Here is a 6,978-nt window from a genome sequence, read left to right on the forward strand (position 1 = left end):
GTCAACTCATCCACATCATGGATTACTCGTGGTTGGTCATCCTTTAAAACATGCCCCCTTACTTCTTTAGAAAGACTCACCTTTTTTCAGAAGAAGAAATCAAAGCTTTCTTTGTTCATATGAAAAAATGCTCTACATCATTACTGAAGAGAAAAATGCAATTTAAAACAACTCTGAACCTCACACCTATCAGACTGGCTAATACAACAAAAAAAGCAAATGTTAGATATTGGAGGAGATGTGGGAAAACTGGGACACTAATGCACTGTTGGTGGAGCCTCCATTCTGGAAAGCAATTTGCAAGTATGCGCAAAGGGCTATGAAACCATCCATACTCTTTGATACCACTACTAGGTTTGTATTTCAAGGAGATCATAAAAAGGACTGGTTAATATAAAAATATTTATAGCAGCTCTTTTTGTGGTGGCAAAAAATTGGAAATTGAAGAGATGCTCATGAATTGGGGAATGGCTGAACAAGTTATGGTACATGAATGTAATGGAATAGTACTGTGCTTTAAGAAATGATCAGGTGGACTTCAGAAAAACCTGTAAAGACTTATGTGAAGTGATACAGAGTGAAGTGAGCAGAACCAGAAAAACATTATACACAGTAAGAGCAACATTATACAAATATTGACTCTTTTCTCAGGGATACAATGATCCAAGACAGTTCCAAAGACTCATGATGGAAAATGCTGTCCACATCCAGAAAAAGAACTAATAGAGTCTGAACGAAGACTGAAGCAGACTGTTTTCATTTTCTTTCTTCTTTTTCATGTTTTTTTTTCCTTTTGGTCTGTTTCTTCTTTCAAAACATTACTAATATGGAAATATGATTTACATGATTGTGCATACATACCTTATATCAAATTGCTTACTATTGTCAGGAGGGAGGTAGAGAGAGGTGAGAGGTGGGGGGAGAAGGAGAGAGAGAAATTTGGAATTCAAAAATTTTAAATAAATGTTAAAAATTGTCTTTACATATAATTTGAAAAAAAATCTATTTAAAAAAAGAAGCCTGTGGGGATCCCAGTTTTTGTATTCTGTCAGTTCTATTTGCTGTGAAGGCCATAAATGCTACCTTCATGAATTTCACTAGAAAGGCAGCTAGATGGTGCATTGCATAGAGCACTAGGCTTGGAATCAGGAAGATATGAATACAAATCTCAAGCTCAAAAAGGATTTGGAAAAGCAAGTTAGAGATGTAGAGACAAAAATGGGAAGAGAAATGAGGATGATGGGAGAAAACCATGAAAAACAAGTCAATGAATTGCTAAAGGACACCTAAAAAAATACTGAAAAAATTACTGAAGAAAAACAGTTTAAAAAATAGACTAACTGAAATGGCAAAAGAGCTATAAAAAGCCAATGAGGAGAAGAATGCCTTGAAAGGCAGAATTAGCCAAATGGAAAAGGAGGTTCAAAAGACCAGTGAAGAAAATTCTACCTTAAAAATAAGATTGGAGCAAGTGGAAGCTAGTGACTTTATGAGAAATCAAGATATTATAAAACAAAGCCAAAGGAATGAAAAAGTGGAAGACAATGTGAAATGTCTCATTGGAAAAACTACTGACCTGGAAAATAGATCCAGGAGAGAGAATTTAAAAATTACTGGACTACCTGAAAGCCATGATCAAAAAATACCCTAGATATCATCTTTCCAGAAATTATCAAGGAGAACTGCCCTGATATTCTAGAGCCAGAGGGCAAAATAGAAATTGAAAGAATCCACAGATCGCTTCTTGAAAAAGATCCCAAAAAGAAAACTCCTAGGAATATTTTTGCCAAATTGCAGAGCTCCCAGATCAAGGAGAAAATACTGCAAGCAGCCAGAAAGAAACAATTTGAGTATTGTGGATACACAATAAGGATAACACAAGATCTAGCAGCTTCTACATTAAGAGATTGATGGGCTTGGAATATGATATTCTGGAGGTCAGTGGAGCTAAGGTTAAAACGAAGAATCACCTACCCAGCAAAACTGAGTATCATGCTCCAAGGCAAAATATGGATTTTCAATAAAATAGAGGACTTTCAGTCTTTCTCAGTGAAAATACCAGAGCTGAATAGAATATTTGACTTTCAAACACAAGAATCAAGAGAAGCATGAAAAGGTAAACAAGAAAGAGAAATCACAAGGGACTTACTAAAGTTGAACTGTTTTGTTTACATTCCTTCATGGAAACATGATATGTATGATTCATGAGACCTCAGTATTAGGTAGCTGAAGGGAATATAAATATATATGTATATGTGTGTACTTATATGTGTGTATGCATGTGTGTGTGTGTATATATATATATATATATATACATATATATACATGTATATGGCACAGGGTGAGTTGAATATGAAGTGTTGATATCTAAAATAATAAAATCAAATTAAGGGATGAGAGAGGAATATATTGAGAGAGGGAGAAAGGGAGAGATAGAATGGAGTAAATTATCTCGCATATAAGTGTCAAGAAAAAGCAGTTCTGTAGGGAGGGGAGAGGGGGCAGGTGAAGGGGAATGAGTGCATCTTGCTCCCATTGGATTTGACCTGAGGAGGCAATAACATACACACTCCATTGGGTATCTTACCCCACAGTAAAGAAGGAGGAAAAACATAAAGAGGAGGGTCGATAGAAGGGAGGGCAAATAGGGGGAGGAGGTAATCAGAAACAAACACTTTCAAAAAGGGGCAGGGTCAAGGGAGAAATTTGAATAAAGAGGGATAGGTTAGGAAGGAGCAAAATATAGTTAATCTTTCACAACATTAGTATTGTGTACAGGTTTTACATAATGATATGTATGTGGTCTATGTTGAATTACTTGCCTTCTTAGGGAGGGTGGGTTGGGAGGGAAGAGCAGAAAGTATTTGCAACTCAAAGTTTTAAAAACAAATGTTCCAAAACAAAAAAAAAAAGTTTTTGCATGCACCTAGGAGATAAGATACACAGGCAATAGAGCATAAAAATTTATCTTGCCCTACAAGAAAGTAAGGGAAAAGGGGATGTGCGGGGACTGTGGTGACAGAAGGGAAGACTGACTGAGGTAGGGGGCAACGAGAATATATGCCATCTTGGAGTGGGCTGGAGGGTAGAAATGGGGAGAAAAATTTGTAATTCAAAGTTTTGTGAAAATCAATGCTGAAAACTAAATATATTAAATAAATTAAATAAAAGAAAAAATAAGTAAAGGAAAAGCTTTGAACAAAGCACAACACCATTTCTGGAAGAAAAACAAAAAAAACTACTAGAAAAAAAGGGATGAAAAGGGAGTTTTCTTAATATGGCAAGTAATGCTTGTCATAAACCAGGAGCTGAGATTGCCAGTAATGGGGACAAAACCAGTGGACTTTCTGCTAAGAGAGGGAGACAGCAAAGATGTCCATTCATACTGAAAGTATTGGATATCTTTCCAGGAATTTGAGCTATAGCAATAAAACAAGAAAAAAAATTAAGGGAATAGCTTTTACAGATGATAAAGAGAACCACGTAGAATCAACTCAAATTACTCACAATAATGACTGCAAGAAAGTTGTCAGATATAAAATAAATCCACAGAAATCATCAGCTTTTGAGTGCTACCAAAATAAAAACTGAAGAGAAAAAGATGGAAATAAAAATTACATTTAAAATATTTACAGAATTCAAAAAATACTTGGGATTGTGGCTATCAGACACCTACAGGAACTCTCTGATTAAAATGGCAAAACACTCTTTCCACAAATAGAGATCTAAATAACAGGAGGAATGTTCATTGCTCTCTGCTAAGCCAAGCCAATGTAATGAAGACAACAACACTACCTAAAGTCATTGATTGATTCAAGTCCATAGCTCCACTGATAACAAATTGATGTGTCTCTTTCCCCACGGACTTCAAAACATTTGTCACTTTCCTTTTTTGCAAACTTTACCACTTCTAGCTTCCCTTGTGACTCTGACGTCTTAGCTACAATCTCCCAATCCCCCTCAATGCTAGTGCCTTCCTTCTTTTGAGTATTTCTTATTTATCCTGAATGCAATTTGTTTGTACATATTTCTTTGTTTCTTGTCACCCCCATAACACCAAGAGCACCTTATGAGCAAGGTCTGTCTTTGGTTTTCCCTATGTCCCAGGGCTTACCTGCCATGAAAAGTCTGGCTATTCTGAAAGGAATCTGAAACATGGGATATGGGTTTATCCTGAAATATGGGAAGAATAATATCCATAGTATTATTCCACGGGGCTGTTGTGAAGGTCAAACGTGGTAATGCATGCTTCAAGTACTTGGCAATCCTGAAAAGCGCTTCATAAATGTCATAAATGATCATCGCCATGATCACCACCACCATCCTCATCCTCATTCTCACCATCATTCTATACTGGCTCCCCAGGGCCAGAATATAAAGGCAAAGTGAGGGGGTTCTACAGGAATTACTCAAGAAACTTCATGCAGGACAATTTTATCAAGGTTTTAAAGAGTAACTAATACCTAGGTAACACAAATTGTTCTGAGATTGAGAAAGAAAACTCCCTTCTAAGCTCCCTATGAGACCCATCACTTGAGACCAACACTTGGACAATGAAAGTATCAAGAAAAGGAAGGTAACTCCAGACCACTACATTATCCTTAATCAACCCACATTCAAACATTTTGAATAAAATCACTACAAAAAGACAGCAATGTGCCCAAGAGATTGAATTTCATGCTATTTCATTTCTATTTCAGAGAGCAGCCCGGGTATTGTGGGGGCAGAATGCTGACCTCAAAGCAAGCAAAGCCCGGGTTCCAGCCCATCCTCTGACACAGCTGGGTTGGGGGACTGCTTGCCACTTTAGGCAACCCTCTCAGACTGTAAGACTAGAGAAAGGGACCAGGACACCACACTGACAAGGAATTTTTCGTGACCGGAGTTTCTTGTGCCAGTGACCTCAGGCCCAGCCCCCATCCTAATTTGGAGTTCAGAACATGCAACTAGAATCAGGCTGGAGTTTACCTGGGAATTGGTCAACATCTTGGCCTCAGTGAGCTGCTCAGAGTCTCTGCGATGGTATTGAAGGCAGGATGTCCAGATCATACTCTGCCCATGCCTTCTCTTCTTGCGTAAACACTGTCCAGAGCTTTCCATGGTCCATCCTCACACACAGCAACCACATCTCTCATCTCTGTGCCTTTGTCCTCCATATCAGGACTGCCTTCTCTCCCTTAAATCCACCTTGTAGAATTTCTAGATTCCTTCAAGGCTCAGGCCAGGTGCCCATGGGGCTTATCCCTCCCCCAACTGCTAGTGTCTCCTCCTACAAAACAAAAGACTACAGAAAATAAACTACAGTACACTAAAAACAAGAACTTCATCTGCCCTTGCATGTCCTTGGCATAGTAGGGGCTAATTAAGTGTTTGTTGGAGGAACGTGTGATTGAATGAATCAATGACTGATTGAGTGAATGAATGAATGATCATCTTCCCAAGCCATTCTATTGGCAAGCCTTTCACTGCCAAACTACTGGGAAAATGATTAATGCTCTCCCCTTCCTGGGTTTTGTGATGATGCTTGTAATGGTAATTAAGGTGGGACTTTTGTTGTTGACCTTTATTGAGTCTGGCCTTTGTCTGAATGGGGATAAAGTGGGATGTTTTTGTATTTCTCAGAACTTAGACAATTGGGAGCCACTGAATTGCATCTGATGTGATATTGGGGGTGGGGAACTTCTCCATGTCCATCCAGGGTGAGGTCAGGGCCCTCCAGGCCATGAACAGGATATATAGGCTCAGAGTTTAGCATTGTCTCTTAGAGCTCTGAGTCACAGCAGGAGTGGTGGATGACCTTGGGTCAGCCATTATAATGTGCTCCCAGGCTGTACACCCAGATGTTGAATTGTATTCAGTCTGTAATGCAGGGTGCTTGGTTTTTTCCCTGAACTGAGCAAATGATATTTGTATGCTGGATTAAAGTAAGATTGTTAACCCCTTAACATTGCTTTCCTTAAGTAAAGCAGATCAAAAGGACCTGTATTGTCAGCTTTCTGGGTGCTGATTGTTGGTGGATCTTACACCCCCACAAAAATTGCTAGGCTGATTGTTGATCCACTGCCCCTCCCTGATTCTTCACCTATGTGTTTGACCTCTCCTAACCCATCCCTTGGCATAAGCACAAGAGAGGCACATCCCACACCTTTTCACTCATTTTTGATGCCTGGATAAGTTAGGATAAATTTTTCTTCTTTTCATTTTCTTCAAATAATGTGGTATGGCTCTCTGGGAGAGGAGGGGAAGGAATGCTGGGGGGAAAGTATGTTGATTTTTTTTTTAAAAAGCCAAAAGATGTTGTGATGTTAATGTGATTAAAGATCTACCCTGCCCACTTAATAGGCCTCAGGTGGAGCTAGTTAAAGGAAGCTTGAATAGGGGAAGTTTGCTGGAAGGCCCACACATTTTTGCTAACTAGGTGTGAAGTTCTCAGGCCCTATGAAGGGTGTATGTGTATATATATATATATATATATATATATATATAGATAGATAGATAGATAGATAGATAGATAGATAGATAGATATAGATAGATAGATAGATATAGATAGATATAGATATATATAGATATACATATATATATAGATATATATATAGATATATATCCATTAAGCTCAGAGATCAAGATGTGGAAGATACTGAAAGACAGAGAGAGCACTAGAAGGGCTGAAAGAGAGGATTGCAGAGACACAGAGACTGAGAGACACAGAGATAGAGACAGAGAGTACTGCAAGTGGTCTCAGAACTGCAAGCTCTCAGAATTTTGGGAGGAGAGGACACAAGCAAGCAGACAGGACTCTTTAGTGGGTGTTTATGGGAAGGCCCTAGCAGAGGGGAAGGTTACAGGATGGGTTAGCTCCTTACTGCCATATTGTGTTTTAATTTCCTTGCTGTTATACTAAAGTGTACTTACTGTTTTTGGGATACAATTACTGCTATGTCATTTGGAGTTGTTGGTTATAGGATTTGATCCTTTGC

This window comes from Trichosurus vulpecula, chromosome 7 (genome assembly GCF_011100635.1).
Source record: "Trichosurus vulpecula isolate mTriVul1 chromosome 7, mTriVul1.pri, whole genome shotgun sequence".
Taxonomy (NCBI): Eukaryota; Metazoa; Chordata; class Mammalia; order Diprotodontia; family Phalangeridae; genus Trichosurus; species Trichosurus vulpecula.